The sequence below is a fragment of the Mytilus galloprovincialis genome, chromosome 7, assembly GCF_965363235.1.
Source record: "Mytilus galloprovincialis chromosome 7, xbMytGall1.hap1.1, whole genome shotgun sequence".
NCBI classification, from domain to species: Eukaryota; Metazoa; Mollusca; class Bivalvia; order Mytilida; family Mytilidae; genus Mytilus; species Mytilus galloprovincialis.
Genome location: NC_134844.1, coordinates 10,018,051 through 10,037,965, shown reverse-complemented (window position 1 = coordinate 10,037,965; position 19,915 = coordinate 10,018,051). Strand labels below are relative to the sequence as shown.

The 19,915-nt window shown below is 32.2% G+C and overlaps 1 long non-coding RNA gene across 1 annotated transcript in view; it reads right to left on the bottom strand.

The window, feature by feature from the left end:
• The window catches only part of LOC143084390 (uncharacterized), a 29,600-nt gene extending 13,974 nt beyond the window's left edge, over positions 1 to 15,626 (bottom strand). Inside the window, exon 1 of the long non-coding RNA XR_012981049.1 lies at positions 15,320 to 15,626. This is a non-coding gene — a long non-coding RNA (uncharacterized LOC143084390). The remainder of the gene's footprint in view (positions 1 to 15,319) is intronic.
• Between the last annotated feature and the right edge of the window lie 4,289 nt (positions 15,627 to 19,915).

Below are 19,915 nucleotides of genomic sequence, written 5' to 3'. Positions count from 1 at the left end.
ATTAACAACTATAGGTTACCGTACGACCTTCAACAATGAGCAAAGCCCATACCGCATAATCAGCTATAAAAGGCCCCTTGATGACAAATGTAAAACAATTCAAACGAGAAAACTAACGACATAATTTATGTACAAAAAATGAACGAAAAACAAAAACCGGTATGTAACACATCAACAGACGACAACCCACTGAATTACAGACTCCAGACTTGGGACAGGTGCATATTCGTACGGGAACATATTAATGTGAAATGAATATTAACCCTGTTTTGTAATAGACCAACACCCTGAGTCGGATTTTTAACATGCTACTTCACAGAAATCCATTTCACCTTACCCGGACAGATTATTCTGATAAATATGAGAAAATGAGAGAAAAAATAAAACAATAGTGTTTGTCCTGGAACAAGGAAGCACACGTCCTCCTGTCCACACTTCATGTTTACATCACGATGACCGTGAGGGCATTCCGATGTATTGTCGCAACAGAGATTTGACTTTCGACTTTGACTGGTACATGTTACCGATCGTATAAAAACGCAGACATAACCGAGTGCAAAATAGCATTCATTGTCGCTTCAAGTAATACTAATAAAAATTATTTTTTTTAGAACATATTAAATTAATTATATGAAAATGTTGCGTCGTTAGAAATATATTTTTAAGTTATAAGTAAGTTATATCTAGGCACACATACAGGACAATTGTGTTAACGCATTCGGAAGAACATCTCAAGAACGTTTATACGGGAAAAATGAATGCCTACATAAATCCAAACTATTAGAAAATCCGAATTATTATAGAAGTGTTTTCACCATGCACTTGCACTGCACTATTATTAGAATAGTAGAATAGAATGCTATAGCATTTGGATAAAAATTATGTATACATGTAACTGTTATATATAGAATAATAGGTAGTTTCGTTTTTGATACTGACTATATCATGTTGAATATCTAGACGAGCCCGTTCATCATCCACGCACGAACTTGTCTCAGAAAAAATATGTCTCTGTAAGTTAACCTCACTTTCAGGTATTGTGATGTGATTTTCTTTAAGACAAGTGCGTGTTACAATCAACGAGAACTTGTGGTCATCCGATGTTCAGTACATCAGTCCTTTGATACTTTCTGTTCTAGTAAATATTACATAAGCCAATGACATTCAGCCTTCACATTTTTGAAGGTGTATATAAATCCGACAAAACCGAGAATCCCTATGGTCTTTAAACAGAAAATAAAATGGAGCGTTTTCAGATCCGCGTAAGCATAGCTTGGACACACAATAGCTGTAATTTAATTAGATTTGTGTCTGAATGAAAATAAAAATACTATATTTATTTTTTGTTTACTGAGGCCTGGTGGTCTCTGACATATAGAGAGTTGTGTTTTATTTTTTCTAAGTGAAGATTTACGGCGGTGACTTTTAATATTTTAGGTTTATCTTTAAAACTACAATAGATTAAAAAAAATACTGCAATGTGTCTGAATATATTTTATGGTAAATTTTAAGGTCCCATTTTGGGCAATTTTGGCTCTTATGAGTTTTGTTGTTTTATTGCCTTTTATCTTGATACTTATTTATAGGGAAACCTTTTCTGAGCAAAATAGTTTTCTCGTTTGAATTGTTTTACATTGTCATTTCAGGGCCTTTTGTACTGACTATGCGGTATGGGCTTTGCTCATTGTTGAAGGCCTTACGGTTACCTATAAGTAATAATCTCTGTGTCATTTTGGTCTCTTATGGAGAGTTGTCTCATTGGAATCTACCACGTCTTCTTTTTTTATATTATAAGAACAGATTTAAAAATAAGTAAATTATAATTATTGTCATTTTCATCATTGGTGGTGGGGACGGCGTAGGAAAGATGGGAATTCCTCTAATTTATTTTCCAAGTTATTACCGTGAAATAGGAAAAAAAACAATCATTCCAAAGACATAAACTTTTCACGACTCCCCCCCCCCCCCCCTAAAAAAACACAAGAGAACAATTACACACCTTTCTCAATACGTTAAAAAAATCTCCATTGAAATAAGTTGAAAATAAACAATCTGTATATACAAATTTGTGAACATTACCAAACCTGACCATTTTGCATTTCGCGGGCAGTACGTGGATTAAGCATGCAGTCTCCGAATTTGGATATTTTGGCTTTTTCTGAGGAAAAAAAGATTGTTTCAAAGACAAATAAAGGAAGTACAAAACACTACATGTATACGTCATATCACAAATCTATCCGACTTTGTATGGTTTTGGAGGAGTAACACTTAAGAATTGAATGCTTCTTTTTGTAACTTCATTGGGGTGTAAAAGCGTTGACCGAAGTACATTTTGTATGAAGCGCGGAAGCGCTTCATACTAAAAATGTGCACACGGTCAACGCTTTTACAACCCTATGAAGTTACAAAAAGAAGCATTCAATACTTATAATTACATTTTTTTTAGCAATTATCATGAAAATACAAATTTTATTATTGTTTTATTTAATTCACCTGTGCACTTTATTGTGGGGCCACGTGTTATCATGAATGAAAAGTTATATTGAGCAATACAATTGCTTACGGAATAACACGTGATGTGCAGTTAGCCAATCAGAATAAAGTATCATAATGAAACATACATCTAATGTAAATATTACATTCTACATCTTACCATTTATATTATTCAATAACAGTTTATAAAACAAACCATCTCGCCATATTATGCATGAGTAGATAATTCTATAGCTATTGTTGTGAAATATTTTTAAAACTGACTGTGAGTTCAATGATGAATTTTGCAATGAATAGAAATAAGAAGATGCGGTATGAGAGCCAATGAGAAAACTCTCCATCCAAGTCATAATTTGTAAGAGTAAACACTCATAGGTCAAAGTACGACCTGCAACACGTAGCTTTTGCTAAACCCAAATAGCAAGCTATAAAGAGCCTCAAAATTTGTTTTATCATATTTTCGCCACAGCCGCAAATTTCTCCAATTAGCTCCTGTATTAATTGATCTTTAAATTATCTCCCTCTGAACTGTTTAAAACGTTGATTTTGTTAAATTGCATTGTCTCATTTTTCCTATTAATTGCACTCTCGCTAGCGATGGACACATATTTGAGCCGGGTTTATAGTTTACAGAAGCAGATCGGAATCAGTTATGACGTAGACAGTAATCATTCTAATCGTAATCATGTTCATTGACCATAAGGACGATGAAAGCACATCATATAATGACGTTTCGACATCATATAATGAAGTAAACCAAACCACATAATATAAGATTACAAGCACATAATATAATGACACAACCACATCATATAAAGATATTTGCACATAATATAATGGTAACTGCACATCATATAATGATATGTACACATCATATAAGTATATTTGCACATGACATAAGTATAGTTGCACATCATATAAGGATCGTTGTACATAATATAAGTACGTTTGCACATCATATAAGAATGTTTGCACATCATATAAGTACATTCGCACATCATATAAGTACATATGCACATCATATAAGTATATAAGCACATCATATAAGTATATATGCACATCATATAAGTATATATGCACATCATATAAGTATACATGCACATCATATAATGATGTTTGTACATCATATAATTATGCTTGCACATCATATAATGATGTTTGCACATCAAATAAGGATGTTTGTACATCATATAAGGATGTTTGCACATCATGTAAGGATATTTGCACATCATATAATGACAATTGCACATCATATAAAGGTAAATGCACATCATATAAAGAAAATGGTCATAACAAGACAGTGTTGGCGTTCCATATCTTAGTAGTAAAACTTTAAGATTAGTATTCTTTAAATTGTATAACTTTCTTATTCTGGCGTTCTCCTCAATTTTTAAATTATATTGAGAATCACGTTTTTATGCCAGATCTTTTATCATTTGTTAAATCAAAGACTTGTAGTACATGTATTTTATTTTCCGAGATAAATTATTCACAATGATAAAGAAATAAGGGTGATTTAGAAATTGGCATGTTGTATATACACCTATCTATAATTGGTGAACACTATATAATATAATTGCGATGTTCCGCTTCATTCTTAAACAATGACCTATTTAGAGCTAATATTATAGATGATCCTTCTTGCCATTGTGGGTCCGATATTGAGGATGTCTACCATTACTTCTTCGTTTGCCCAAAATACACATTATGTAGAAAAACCTTATTCCATAACCTTAACTGGCTATCTGAAAACTTTGTTTTAGATACAAAACTATTAATTTGCGGACACTTGGAACTTTCGAACGAACAAAATATTTAAATTTTCAAACATGTTCAAAATTTCATAAAAAGGTCAAACAGATTTCTTATGCCTTGATAGAGCGTTATTATTACTGACACTGAACGTCATCATTGCCATCAATTCACAAGTCATCGTCACAGAATTATACGACTGTTCAAACTTTCTTTTTCTCTTTTTACTTTCTATCCTCTTTGTTCACTTATGAAAGCTAGTATTATATTGTATAAATTGTTTGTTTTATATGCATGTCCATTATATTATACTGTTATTGTAACTTTATATTGTATTATGGAGAAGACTTCATAAGTATGATTTACTTGTATCTAATCCATTTTGCTTTAATTCAGCAAATAAAATATGTTTAAACTAAACTATATAATGTTACCCACTAGCTGTCCTTATGTGTTTTTGTTGTTTGATTGCTGTCTCGTTGTCGTTAAACCCACTATGATCTCCTACAGTTTCAATATATATTTCCCTTGCTCAGAGGAAAGTGATAGAAAAGGTTTGTATATACATTTTAGCGTTTCACTTTTCAATTTTTAACTCCCCAAAAATTTATTTTAAACTATTAATTTTGAAGACGTGTGTTATCTAAACGAAGTCTAAATGGTCACCAACTTACCAGTTTATTGTTTCCCTATTTGGCACACACCTAAATATAAATCTCATTGTAAATACAATTTAATTGGTCGCAGTAAGTTCTATTGATCATAAAACAAATCCACGTTTTTTTTAAAATATGATAATATTTATTATTTTTACTTTGAAACAAGGAAATAATACTTTAAATTACATTGTGCAAAATATGACGTAAATTCTTCCTGCGAATTAGAAACTCTTTTCTTCATAAAAATGTTTGAGATAGTTTACACTGGACATAAAACAACTTACAATCAATCAACTAAAATATATCTAAGGGATTATTATTAATTTATGCATGTACATGTATATATACAAAAAAAAATGCCGTATACCATATACATATATTGTGGGTTAATTATTTTAAGCATAAAGTTCATAAATCGATCTCTGAAACAAATTATATATAATTATATAGAATAAAGTCAGAGTAAAGATTAAACTTATGCATGGCGGAAAAGAAACATATGAAAACGATAGATGCAATGGGCATGCAGGGCATGCAGCCTTGCAAATGATATTCTAAAAAAAATATATATTTACTTTATTAAACTTAGGACTTTAATTTAAGTATTGTTGATGGGATGTTGAAGTTTCCAGAACATAGAAAATACACAAGAAAATTTATCAGTACACTACTCTATCAAAATGTGTTTGGTGTCCATTTTACAATATATTTGTTTAAGAATTTAGTGTTTTCTTATTCCTTCTGACATCTGTGTCCATGGATCTCAACAAGAAATTGCGAAGACATTATGCTTATCTGTTTACCTTTAATTTAAAAATAATTTTTCAACAGAATATTTTATATATAAAATTATTTAATTTTTGTTTGTCTTTGCGAAAACAAAATGGCCCTAAAGCTAAATGTCATCGTCAGCATGTATAATGGAAGGCGATAAACACTTTAGAATATACACCGCCTGCTGGATCTTTTTACCTGGGCCCAGATCTTGTTACGTAACAAGTATGAATGTAAAATACTGGATATGGTATATTCAGTCGAATATACACGATATCTCTGGACTGGGTTATTTAAGGTATTTTGATCTCATAATGTAACATGTAAATTTATTTGTGCTTTATGTAAAAAAAAATGCATTTGACCATTTTATTTTCAAAACTTCTTTAAAATGAGTTGACTTTCAGCATTTATTTATTTTCAAAACCGGGTACAAATCACTGATTTCCAATTTTAGACCAATCTCATTATTATCAGTAGTAGGAAAATATTTGAAAAAAAAAATGTATTTAAAAACGTATTTAATCACTTAATTAGTTATATTTCAAATACACAAAATGCGTTTCTGTTTCAAGTTCATATTTGCCTTTTGAGAATACCAATGCCGGAGTTCCACAAGGCTCTGTATTAGGTTCCCTACTATTCCTTATTCATGTATATGACATAGCTGGTAATTTGATAAGTCTAACTCGATTGTGTGCTGATGAAAAATCCCTTTCTTATTCAAGTACTAGTCCTAACATACTAGCGAATGTCTTAAATAGCGATTTAGAACAAATTTTAGTATGGTCTAAGGATTGGTTTATTGTTTTTAATCGGAACAAGACTATTACTATGCTATTCTCTTGTAATATTTCTCCAGATGATAATAAAATAGAACTTCAAAATCAAGTAGTAGAATTGTCTCCTGTCAAAAACATTTAAGTATTACTTTTGATTTCAATGGTAAATTCTATACAATATAGAAAACGTTTCAAAGTGTGAAAGCACAAGATTAAATTTCAAAAAAAAATTGAAATATGTATTGACTAGGAATTATCTTATTCACATAAACTTAACACTTATAAGACCAATTATGTAATATGCACGTGAGTTATGGAATGACTGTACTCAACAAGATTACAACAATCTGGAACATGACGTTCAGTTGGAAGATTAGTTACTAGGTTGCCTGTGTTCGCTAGTCCAGAAGTTATATATATTTTCAGTGGTACAGGCAGACATTTGCTAGTGGACAGAAGAAAATCCAAAAAACTGAATACGTTCTATTCTTCACATAAAGTGGGACTGCCTCTACGATTTAATGCCATTTTTTTTCAGTTATAGATAGAATATCAGAAAATCCTTTTTTTTTCATCTGCTACTATCGAATGAAAAAGCCTAAACTCTGACATATGTACGTCCAGAAATATGAATATATTTATCTAACTTGACACAGACACAATTGCACGTCAATCTTTATTATTAAGGACAGTTGATTGGATAAAAGTAAATACCTGTAAATCCCGAATTCACACAAACGACGCACAGGCACTTGTCTCAATAAAAAAATCCTATATACCTTAATATTAAGGTATATAGGAAAACAAAATTTGAGACAAGTGCCTGTGAATCGACGTTCATAAATGGTTTGTTCAAGAGTTTAATTTCACTTTTCAAAATATTTCAGACACGTAAATAATATAGGTTATTCGTAAGATTTTTATATTAAAATTTTCGATAACATTTATTTATTTTTGTTCGCCGTACCATTCTTATTTATGTTTAAAGTGATTTATATACCCAAAGGGTCGGGTGTTCTAATTATTGTTTTTATATCTCACTGTATAATACAATATTTTGTGAAAAAAACACATGTCACTATAATAAATAATTTACCTACTTACTTACTTGCTTACATTTTACTTACTAGTGCTAGCTTCACAAAGAAAATATCCACTGACATGCATAATATCTAATGCCATGGGTCACACATGGACTGTCTTATTTTATAGGGATGCCCATATGGCACATCAAAGATAAGATTGATTTAACCATTGTACTTTAGAATTGCAACAAATCTTAAATTCACTTGAATACATTAACCTGTTATCTTGTCAACTTTACAGCTAATTTCCCTATGCTTGTAGAGTAACAATTTGATAGGCTTGCTTGCTCTGTTTGTATAAACATGGATTCAAGCTTTGTAAATAACATTGACAACTTCAAACAATATAGAGGCATATTTTCATCTGTATATATTATATTTAAATTTGATTGGTTATCCCAATTACAATTGTAAAATATACAAACTAAGCAAGCAAGCTAACTAAAGTCTCGCTTTACATGCATTAGAAAATTAGCTGTAAAGCCAACAAACAGATAACCGCTATATCCTGAGAAGAGACCACGATAAAATTTGAAAGTTAAACAAATCTTAGTTTTCACGGGAACGAATATTTTGTTAAAACATAATTTAAGAAATAAGACGACAAGGTTGAAAATAGTTCTAGACGTCTTATAGCAAAAAAGTCTCCTCACTCAGCTTGTGGTTATGTGTTGGTGGTGGATAGAGTCACACCGACTTACAATTGACTATTTATCTGCGGTTACAATTAAAGCTCGTTGTCGAAATCAACACTAGGGAAATACCATTAAACTTTTACAGGGTAAGGGTGGGGGAGTTGTGGCCAGGATGAAATATGTTGTCAGACAAACTTGTTCGTGCATGTGACTTCATATTTGAAAAGGGATAAGAAATGTCTTAATTGATAAGTTCTGCATTATATTTAAAACATCCATTGAAAGAATATCGTATAATTATAAATAATTGTCCGCTGTTGGAAGTTTAGTTTAGCCATTTTTCGTGCTTGTCATAAGGCGATATTTCAGGGGTTTCGATTGTTAAACTCGTTAAATCAAATAACGAACATATTCCATCTCAACCTGAGAAAGAGTGGCTCATTTACACCAATTGTATCAATGATTATCGTTTATAAGATGTTGTACTTTCAATGCTATTTATAAACGCCGAGTAAAATTTTAAATGTTTGGTATAAAAAATTTAAATTGTTCATCTTAAAAAATATTCAGAAGACAATAGGACATATCGAAGAATCTTTGAGTTCTGCCGAAAATTATAGTGTTTTTCTATCTTTCCACAAAGTATATAAAAGTACCAAGCGTTTTTCTCAACTTTGACACCTTTTTTCTGTAACAGATCCTGGCAGAATTTTTCAACGGCAATTTTCAAAGCGCTTAGACTATTACAGTGCACCGTTACGATTCAAATACGATGTAATCATTGATATAGAAAAACCTTGCAGCTGACTAACTATTGACAAAAACATGCTACATTTGAGAAAAATGGCTGTAAAGATTTTACATATATCTGCCGTCGCCATATTTGGATAGTCGTAATTCAAGTTACGGTTATCAGTTTAATACCAGTGCAGTTGAGTAATATGGTGCCGTTATTCAAATGCAGATTTAAACATTATCAATATTAAACCCAATCCCGCAAGCAGCTGTGGTCATCTTGGTGAGGATAGTATTCACTATTTTGTAAGTGCCCTTTTATCAACGGAGCAAGAGAAATATTGTTTTCAAAATTAGAAAGATCTACTATATCCATTTTGCTTTTATTGGATGACGACGGTGACCTTTCATTTCAGCAAAACAAAGACATTTTTGAGTCTGTACAATCATAATCAGAAATACACTAAGATTTAGAACATTCAATTAAAATTTGTAATTCCTACTTCTCAACTCTTCACTCTAGTTCAGTTATATATATTACTCTTATACGTTTTATTTTTGAAACAAGGCTATATTTTGTCAAAAGACAAGCACAATAACCCCAAAGGAAATTGCGAGAAGTGGTTTCGTATTTCGTTTTCGTTAAAGAAAAAAAATTACTAATAGTTTATGTAAAATAACGACTCTTGTACGGTGTCGCGTTTATATCTTTTGAATGCATTGGTGAAATTTGATGCAAACAATAATGACCATGACATGTCAGGTTTGCGAGATCAGACAGTAACCTAACAACTAAACAATTGAAAACCTAGAGATCAATATTTAGCATTCGCCAGCAATAAGCAATTTTCATAAATAAAACATGATTTAGGTGAATACTTTTCGAGTAAAGAAACAGAGACTACTGTCCATATATTTGTAACACTTATTAACCCCAGATGCTTGATGGGTACAAATCAGTATTCAGGAATTACCACTTTGCATTACACCACATTACAACAGAAATTAGAAAATACATGTAGGGAATCGAAGTATTTCTAAGACATTGTTATTTTCCTGTTGTACATGTATGTAGCTTTTTTTCCCTGGTAAACACGGTTTTATAAATCCTGACCATTGCACCGACCATTGAAAAACAATCGATCTGTTTAAAATAAGAAATGAAAATAATTGTTTTTTTACGGCAAATAAGAAAAATGACCGTTTGATTTGAAATTGTTTAAAATTATTTAGAATACATGTAGATTGAAATAGATGAAAATATCGTATTTTAATGTGAAAAGGCTAGACTTTAATTTGTGTCGTAGGGATGTGAGTGAGTGGTTTTGTTTACAATTATTTCCCATTATTTCCCTAGTGAAAATCTGCAATAATTATTGTATCATCATGTTGTTTGATTTTCACATTATAACAAAACTAAGAATATGACGGATGAATTTATAGTTAGTTGTTTAATGTCCAGTGGCAACTATTAGATGTATCATTAGGAGGGCATTTACATAACATTAGATGTTATGTTTCATTATATGTTGTGTCACATACTATAAATATGTAGTTTTATGGCAATACAGATTTGAATTGAATTATAATACGTTATTCTGATTGGCTACACTGCAATTTTGCGTTATTCCTTACTCAATTTCATTACACAATAAAATGTATCATTCAAGATGACACGAGGTCCCACAATAGAGTGCACAGGTAAATTAAAAAAAAACTTGATAAAAATCGTGTTTTCATAATCCTAGCTAAAAAATGTATTTATATCATAAGTATTGAATGCTTCTTTTTGTAACTTCATAGGGTTGTAAAAGCGTTGACCGTGTGCACATTTTTAGAATGAAGCGCTTTCGCGCTCTTCTTACAAAATGTACTTCGGTCAACGCTTTTACACCCCAATGAAGTTACAAAAAAAAAAAGCATTCAGTACTTAAAATAAATATGAACAAGGACATCCTGTGTTATGCAAAGATGTGTATTTCGGCACAAGCGATGACCTATATACCGTGTGTATCATATGTATATTTAGTGTGGGTTGCTCCGAATTAAGAAGGTATAAATACAGGAAAATAAAGAAAAAAAATACAAAATTAGATTAGAGTATAACGGGCAAAATAAAGAACAGAGGAACATGGTATAAGAAAATTCAAGAATAGAGGGACATGGTCTAGTTTTTTGTCGGACAATTGTTGATGATTGTTTAAAGTAAAGTGCATTTATAGGTAAAAATAATACACAATCGTTTGTACATTGGTAGGGAATTATGTTTGGAGTTGATGAGGCACATAATGAGTAATTGTTTTTGTTTGAAATTTCTCGAATATTTGGGGTTTTTTTTCGTCTGATATTAAAATGAATAATCAAATCTATAATAAAAAAATAAATTGTTTAATTACGACATATAGATACAACTTCTATTCAGTCGTTTTTAAAATACATGCTATAAAAGAGAATACATAAAAAATATTTAACAATCTTTTTGAACAAAAAGTCAACCTTAAGACCCCGAATATATTTTTGTAAGAACATTATATTAATTCCGACTTCAATCTAAAATAACTTGAATTGTTCATTTGAAAAAAAGGGTGATACCTTAGGCTATTTTCAAAAAAATGTTGAGTGATCCGAATTTTACGCATATTATCACCTATATAAAAAGATTTAACAGAACACAACTCATGTTTTATATTTAAAAAAAAAAACAACATATACGCTAAACGAAACTATGCACGCCAAGAAACGATGTACGCTAAACGATACGATATACGCTAAACGAAACGATGTACGCTAAACGAAACGATGTACGCTAAACGATACGGTATACGCTAAATGAAACGATTTACGCAAAACCATAAGATATACGATAAAAGGGCGTTTATGTTATCGTTTATGGAATGGTTTATGGTACATGGTTTCGTTCGTACATCTTTCGTTCAGCGTCCGTACAACGCTCGGTCAGCGTTTCGTTTGCATTCGTACACCGTTCGGTAAGCGTACGTACATCGTTCGGGCATCGTCCGTACATGGTTCGGGCATCGTTCGTATTGTTAACTTTTACGTTACACGGACTGTACTATACAGAGGTCACTTCCACTGATAAAATGCATACTACCTCTTAGCTGCTGATTGGAAACAACTACTCCTTTAATAAGTCTAATTCTTTACTATTTTACTACCGTACTACTCTACTACTATAAAGAAATCAGTTGCTGATTTGAAACAACTACTCCTTTAATACGTCTAATTCATTACTATTTTGAATACAGTACTACATATACTACTATACAGAGGTCACTTCTACTGATAAAATGCATACTACCTCTTAGCTGCTGATTAGAAACAACTACTCCTTTAATACATCTAATTCATTACTATTTTGAATACAGTACTACATATACTACTATACAGAGGTCACTTCTACTGATAAAATGCATACTACCTCTTAGCTGCTGATTGGAAACAACTACTCCTTTAATAAGTCTAATTCTTTACTATTTTACTACCGTACTACTCTACTACTATACAGAGGTCATTTCTACTGATAAAATGCATACTACCTCTTAGCTGCTGATTGGACACAGCTACTCCTTTAATACATCTAATTCTTTACTATTTTACTACAGTACTACTCTACTACTACACAGAGGTCATTTCTAATGATAAAATGCATACTACCTCTTAGCTGCTGATTGGAAACAACTACTCCTTTAATACATCTAATTCTTTACTATTTTACTACAGGACTACATCTACTACTATACAGAAATCACTTCTACTAAAAAAATGCTTTCTACCTCTTAGCTGCTAATTGGAAACAACTACTCCTTTAATACGTCTAATTCTTTACTATTTTACTACAGTACTACTCTACTACTACATAGAGGTCATTTCTACTGATAAAATGCATACTACCTCTTAGTTGCTGATTGGACACAGCTACTCCTTTAATACGTCTTATTCTTTACTATTTTACTACAGTACTACTCTACTACTATACAGAAATCACTTCTACTAATAAAATGCCTACTACCTCTTCGCTGCTGATTGGAAACAGCTACTCCTTTAATACGTCTAATTCTTTACTATTTTACTACAGTAGTACATCTACTACTATACAGAAGTCACTTCTACTAATAAAATGCATACTACCTCTTAGCTGCTGATTGGAAACAACTACTCCTTTAATACGTCTAATTCTTTAGTATTTTACTACAGTACTACTCTACTACTATACAGAAGTCACTTCTACTAATAAAATGCCTACTACCTCTTAGCTGCTGATTGGAAACAACTACTCCTTTAATACGTCTAATTCTTTAGTATTTTACTACAGTACTACTCTACTACTATACAGAAATCACTTCTACTGATAAACTGTCTACTACCTCTTCGCTGCTGATTGGAAACAACTACTCATTTAATACATCTAATTCTGTACTATTTTGACTACAGGACTACATCTACTTCTATAAAGAAGTCACTTCTTCTGATAAAATGCCTACTACCTCTTAGCTGCTGATTGGAAACAACTTCTCCTTTAATACGTCTAATTCTTTACTATATTACTACCGTACTACTCTACTACTACACAGAGGTCATTTCTACTGATAAAATGCATACTACCTCTTAGCTGCTGATTGGAAACAACTACTCCTTTAATACGTCTAATTCTTTACTATTTTACTACCGTACTACTCTACTACTACACAGAGGTCATTTCTACTGATAAAATGCATACTACCTCTTAGCTGCTGATTGGAAACAACTACTCCTTTAATAAGTCTAATTCTTTACTATTTTACTACCGTACCACATCTACTACTATAAAGAAATCAGTTGCTGATTTGAAACAACTACTCCTTTAATACATCTAATTCATTACTATTTTGACTACAGTACTACATATACTACTATACAGAGGTCACTTCTACTGATAAAATGCATACTACCTCTTAGCTGCTGATTGGAAACAACTACTCCTTTAATACATCTAATTCTTTACTATTTTACTACAGTAGTACATCTACTACTATAAAGAAATCACTTCTACTGTTAAAATGTCTACTACCTCTTAGCTGCTGATTGGAAACAACTACTCCTTTAATACATCTAATTCTTTACTATTTTGACTACAGTACTACATCCACTACTATACAGAAGTCACTTCTACTAAAAAAATGCTTTCTACCTCTCAGCTGCTGATTGGAAACAACTACTCCTTTAATATGTCTAATTCTTTACTATTTTACTACAGTAGTACATCTACTACTATAAAGAAATCAGTTCTACTAATAAAATGTATACTACCTCTAAGCTGCTGATTGGAAACAGCTACTCCTTTAATACATCTAATTCTTTACTATTTTACTACAGTACTACTCTACTACTACACAGAAATCAGTTCTACTAAAAAAATGCTTTCTACCTCTAAGCTGCTGATTTGAAACAACTACTCCTTTAATACATCTAATTCATTACTATTTTGAATACAGTACTACATATACTACTATACAGAGGTCACTTCTACTGATAAAATGCATACTACCTCTTAGCTGCTGATTGGACACAGCTACTCCTTTAATACATCTAATTCTTTACTATTTTAATACAGTACTACTCTACTACTACACAGAGGTCATTTCTACTGATAAAATGCATACTACCTCTTAGCTGCTGATTGGACACAGCTACTCCTTTAATACATCTAATTCTTTACTATTTTACTACAGTACTACTCTACTACTACACAGAGGTCATTTCTACTGATAAAATGCATACTACCTCTTAGCTGCTGATTGGACACAGCTACTCCTTTAATACATCTAATTCTTTACTATTTTACTACCGTACTACATCTACTACTATACAGAAATCACTTCTACTGTTAAAATGCCTACTACCTCTTAGCTTCTGATTGGAAACAGCTACTCCTTTAATACATCTAATTCTTTACTATCTTTCTACAGTACTACATCTACTACTATACAGAGGTCATTTCTACTGTTAAAATGCCTACTACCTCTTAGCTGCTGATTGGACACAGCTACTCCTTTAATACGTCTAATTCTGTACTATTTTACTACAGTACTACTCTACTACTACACAGAGGTCACTTCTACTGATAAAATGCATACTACCTCTTCGCTGCTGATTGGAAACAACTACTCCTTTAATACGTCTCATTCTTTACTATTTTACTACAGGACTACATCTACTACTATACAGAAATCACTTCTACTGATAAAATGCCTACTACCTCTTAAATGCTGATTGGAAACAACTACTTCTTTAATACGTCTAATTATTTACTATTTTACTACCGTACTACATCTACTACTATACAGAAATCACTTCTACTGATAAAATGGCTACTACCTCTTAGCTGCTGATTGGAAACCTTTTACCTTAGGCATATCTTTCCGTTCTATGTAGGTGCAGCTTCCAGAACTATCGGTCTTCAGTTGACCCTGATCAGCTTTATCATTGATATCACACGTGTTTTGTCCTCGATAACAGTTAATTGACATGCATGGTTGAATCGAAAGACACAAGGTTGTACATTGGTAAAGCGTAGGCATTTTGAAATTCATAATTCGTGATCCCTCTAACATTTTTCCTCTTAACAGTTTCATTGTTGCAATCGAGTGTGTTCCAACATAGAAAATCTCAAACAAAAGATATAAAAAAGTAAGGTTGAAATATTTCATGTCTAAAACTATCCTGCTTTCTTTCTGTTCACGCAACACTATCTTGAAATAAAGGTTAAGAATTGCTTGGTCGCTCTACATTTGTAAAAACTGTTATGCAAGTTCTCTTCCAATCAGTGCATTATAAAATCGACAATCAATAATCGTTTGAAGATGAATATAAATTATATCTTTAGTAGTTTTCATTTACAATAATCTATATCATTATATAATATTATTAACCATGATTGAAAGAATGTAATAAAATATAGATAAGACAACAGAAACTTCGTAAATCAATCTTGTAAAATTTTAATGTCAAGTTGATATAATGTACGCCGCATGTTATCAATTTGAAAAAAAAAAATCTGTTTCAAAAGAAAAACAATCTGCATTCACGTATTACTTTCTACACTGATTTATAAATAGTCAAAGATAGAGAAAAATAGGCAAAACAGATTTCTAATTTTGTTTGCCTATTTTTCTCTTTTCTTTACATTTCATAAATTCGTTCTGTTGTTTTTATCTATTATATTCTATTCTGTATAATATTATCAAAGGTACCAGGATTATAAATTAGTACGCCAGACGCGTGTTTCGTCTACATATGACTCATCCGTGATGCTCATATCAAAATATTTATAGCTAAACAAGTACAAAGTTGAAAAGCATTGAGGATCCAAAATTCAAAAAAGTTGTGCCAATTACGGCTAAGGTAATCTATGCCAGCTGGATAAGAAAATCCTTAGTTTTTCGCAAAATTCAAAGTTTTGTAAACAGGAAATGACCACAATTGATATTCATGTCAACACCGAAGTGTTGACTACTGGACTGGTGATAGCCTCGGGGAAGAAACGTCCACCAGCAGTGGCATCATAAATTAGTACGCCAGACGCGCGTTTCGTCTACATAAGACTCATCAGTGACGCTCATATCAAAACAGTTACAAAGCCAAACAAGAACAAAGTTGAAGCGCATTGAGTATACCTCATCCAGACCCTCATTCACGTGTATAGACTACTATCCGAATGGATTAAGGCAGTGAGGTCGTTGATACAAATCAGAATTAAGAAACTGAATGGGTCTATCAATGCCCATGCTACGTCAATCTTTAAAGACCCAAATGTTGCAAAGCACCTATCCTACCTCCATGACAAATATGTTGTTGTCCCCGCAGATAAAGCCCCAAACAACATCGTTTTTGTATGTAAAACTCATTACATTAACTGCTTGATAAACGAATTAGGTATTGACAATTCACTTGGAAACTCAACATATACCTTCACGACACTTACCAAAGAGAAAATCCTGGATAATCATAGGTCTGTTCTGTGTTCCTTTGGAATTTCAACCAAAGGTGAAGAACTGGATCTGCCATCACTGTATTGGATACCTAAACTACATAAGTGTCCTTACAAACAACGGTATATTGCTGGGTCTTCCAAGTGCTCCACGAAACCTCTTTATAAATTATTAACATCTATTTTATCAGCAATCAAAGACGGGTTTCAAAGTTATTGTGAAACTGCCTATTCTAGAGGGGGCGTGAATCAGATGTGGATACTTAAAAATTCCAAAGATCTTTTAGAGTACATACAATCTAACTCTATTTCATCTTGTAACAGTATTAAAACATTTGACTTTTCTACTCTGTACACTAGTATTCCACATTCCAAACTAAAAGACAAATTGAAAGAGTTGGTATTGCTTTGCTTCGAAAAATACAATGGCCAACGTAGATACAAGTATCTTGTCTTAGGGAGGGATAAATCCTACTTTGTAAAGGATTTCTCTGATTCGAACAAAAAATTCTCTGAAACTGATATTATCAAGATGCTTGATTTCTTGATTGACAACATATTTGTTACGTTTGGACGACGGGTTTTTCAACAAACTGTCGGCATTCCAATGGGAACAAACTGTGCCCCTCTACTTGCCGACTTGTTTCTTTATTATTATGAGGCTGACTTCATGCAGGAACTTCTTAGGAAGAAAGATAAGAAGTTAGCACTATCCTTTAACTCTACGTTTCGCTATATAGATGATGTTCTTTCGCTAAATAATTCAAAATTTAGTGACTATGTGGAACGCATCTATCCAATCGAGATAGAGATAAAGTATACTACAGATACAGTTAAGTCGGCCTCATATCTTGACTTACATCTAGAAATTGACAATGAGGGTCGGTTGAAAACAAAACTTTACGACAAAAGAGATGATTTCAGCTTTCCAATTGTGAACTTTCCATTTCTAAGTAGCAACATTCCAGCAGCACCTGCATACGGGGTATATATCTCCCAATTGATACGATATTCCCGTGCTTGCATTTCCTATCATGATTTTCTTGATAGAGGGTTGCTGCTCACAAGGAAGCTATTAAACCAAGAGTTCCAAATGGTGAAGTTGAAATCATCCCTTCGTAAATTTTACGGACGCCATCACGAGTTGGTTGACCGTTATGGAATAACCGTATCACAAATGATATCGGATATGTTCCTTACGTCGTAACTACAATCCCCTTCCCTTTCCTGAATGTGACCTACCGAATTAGACTATTTACCGGATTTGTTATCACATAAGCAACACGACGGGTGCCGCATGTGGAGCAGGATCTGCTTACCCTTCCGTATCACCTGAGATCACCCCTAGTTTTTGGTGGGGTTCGTGTTGTTTATTCTTTAGTTTTCTATGTTGTGTCATGTGTACTATTGTTTTTCTGTTTGTCTTTTTCATTTTTAGCCATGGCGTTGTCAGTTTGTTTTAGATTTATGAGTTTGACTGTCCCTTTGGTATCTTTCGTCCCTCTTTTACTAACTTATCAATAAGGTTTTAAAATATAGGGAGTAGCAAATTTTTGGCAAATAAAGAAAGAATAGAGACGAATGATATAAAAATTAAGAACGAAGAAACGAATGACAACTTATCAAGACAATGTAAGTAACAAATAAAAAATTGGAGATTTCTAATAGATCTTTCAGATTTATAAACACATGCATTCATGAATTTTGGATCATCAATGCTCTTCAACTTTGTACTTGTTTGGCTTTATAAATATTTTGATATGAGCGTCACTGATGAGTCTTATGTAGACGAAACGCGCGTCTTGGGGTACTAAATTATAATTCTGGAACCTTTGATAACTATCAATATTATCGAAATTCATTAGTTTGTAAAAAGTATAATTGTTTAATCTTTTTAAAACATTTTATTACTCATAATAAAATCAACAAAAATACTCATGCATATATATCAACCAGCTAATAAAAACAAAAAAGTATAAGACAGCAGAAACTTCGTAAATCAATCTTGTAAAATTTTAATGTCAAGTTGATATAATGTACGCCGCATGTTATCAATTTGAAGAAAAAAAATCTGTTTCAAAAGAAAAACAATCTGCATTCACGTATTACTTTCTACACTGATTTATAAATAGTCAAGGATAGAGAAAAATAGGCAAAACAGATTTCTAATTTTGTTTGCCTATTTTTCTCTTTTCTTTACAATTCATAAATTCGTTCTGTTCTCTTTATCTATTATATTCTATACTGTATAATATTATCAAAGGTACCAGGATTATAAATAAGTACGCCAGACGAGTGTTTCGTCTACATATGACTCATCCGTGATGCTCATATCAAAATATTTATAGCTAAACAAGTACAAAGTTGAAAAGCATTGAGGATCCAAAATTCAAAAAAGTTGTGCCAATTACGGCTAAGGTAATCTATGCCAGCTGGATAAGAAAATCCTTAGTTTTTCGCAAAATTCAAAGTTTTGTAAACAGCAAATGACCACATATTTGATATTCATGTCAACACCGAAGTGTTGACTACTGGACTGGTGATAGCCTCGGGGAGGAAACGTCCACCAGCAGTGGCATCATAAATTATTACGCCAGACGCACGTTTCGTCTACATAAGACTCATCAGTGACGCTCATATCAAAACAGTTAAAAAGCCAAACAAGAACAAAGTTGACGGGCATTGAGTATACCTCATCCAGACCTTCATTCACGTGTATAGACTACTAACTTATCAATAGGGTTCTAAAATATAGGGAGTAGCGAATTTTTGGCAAATAAAGAAAGAATAGAGACGAATGATATAAAAATTAAGAACGAAGAAACGAATGACAACCTATCAAGACAATGTAAGTAACAAATACAAAATTGGAGATTTCTAATAGATCTTTCAGATTTATAAACACATGCATTCATGAATTTTGGATCCTCAATGCTCTTCAACTTTGTACTTGTTTGGCTTTATAAATATTTTGATATGAGCGTCACTGATGAGTCTCATGTAGACGAAACGC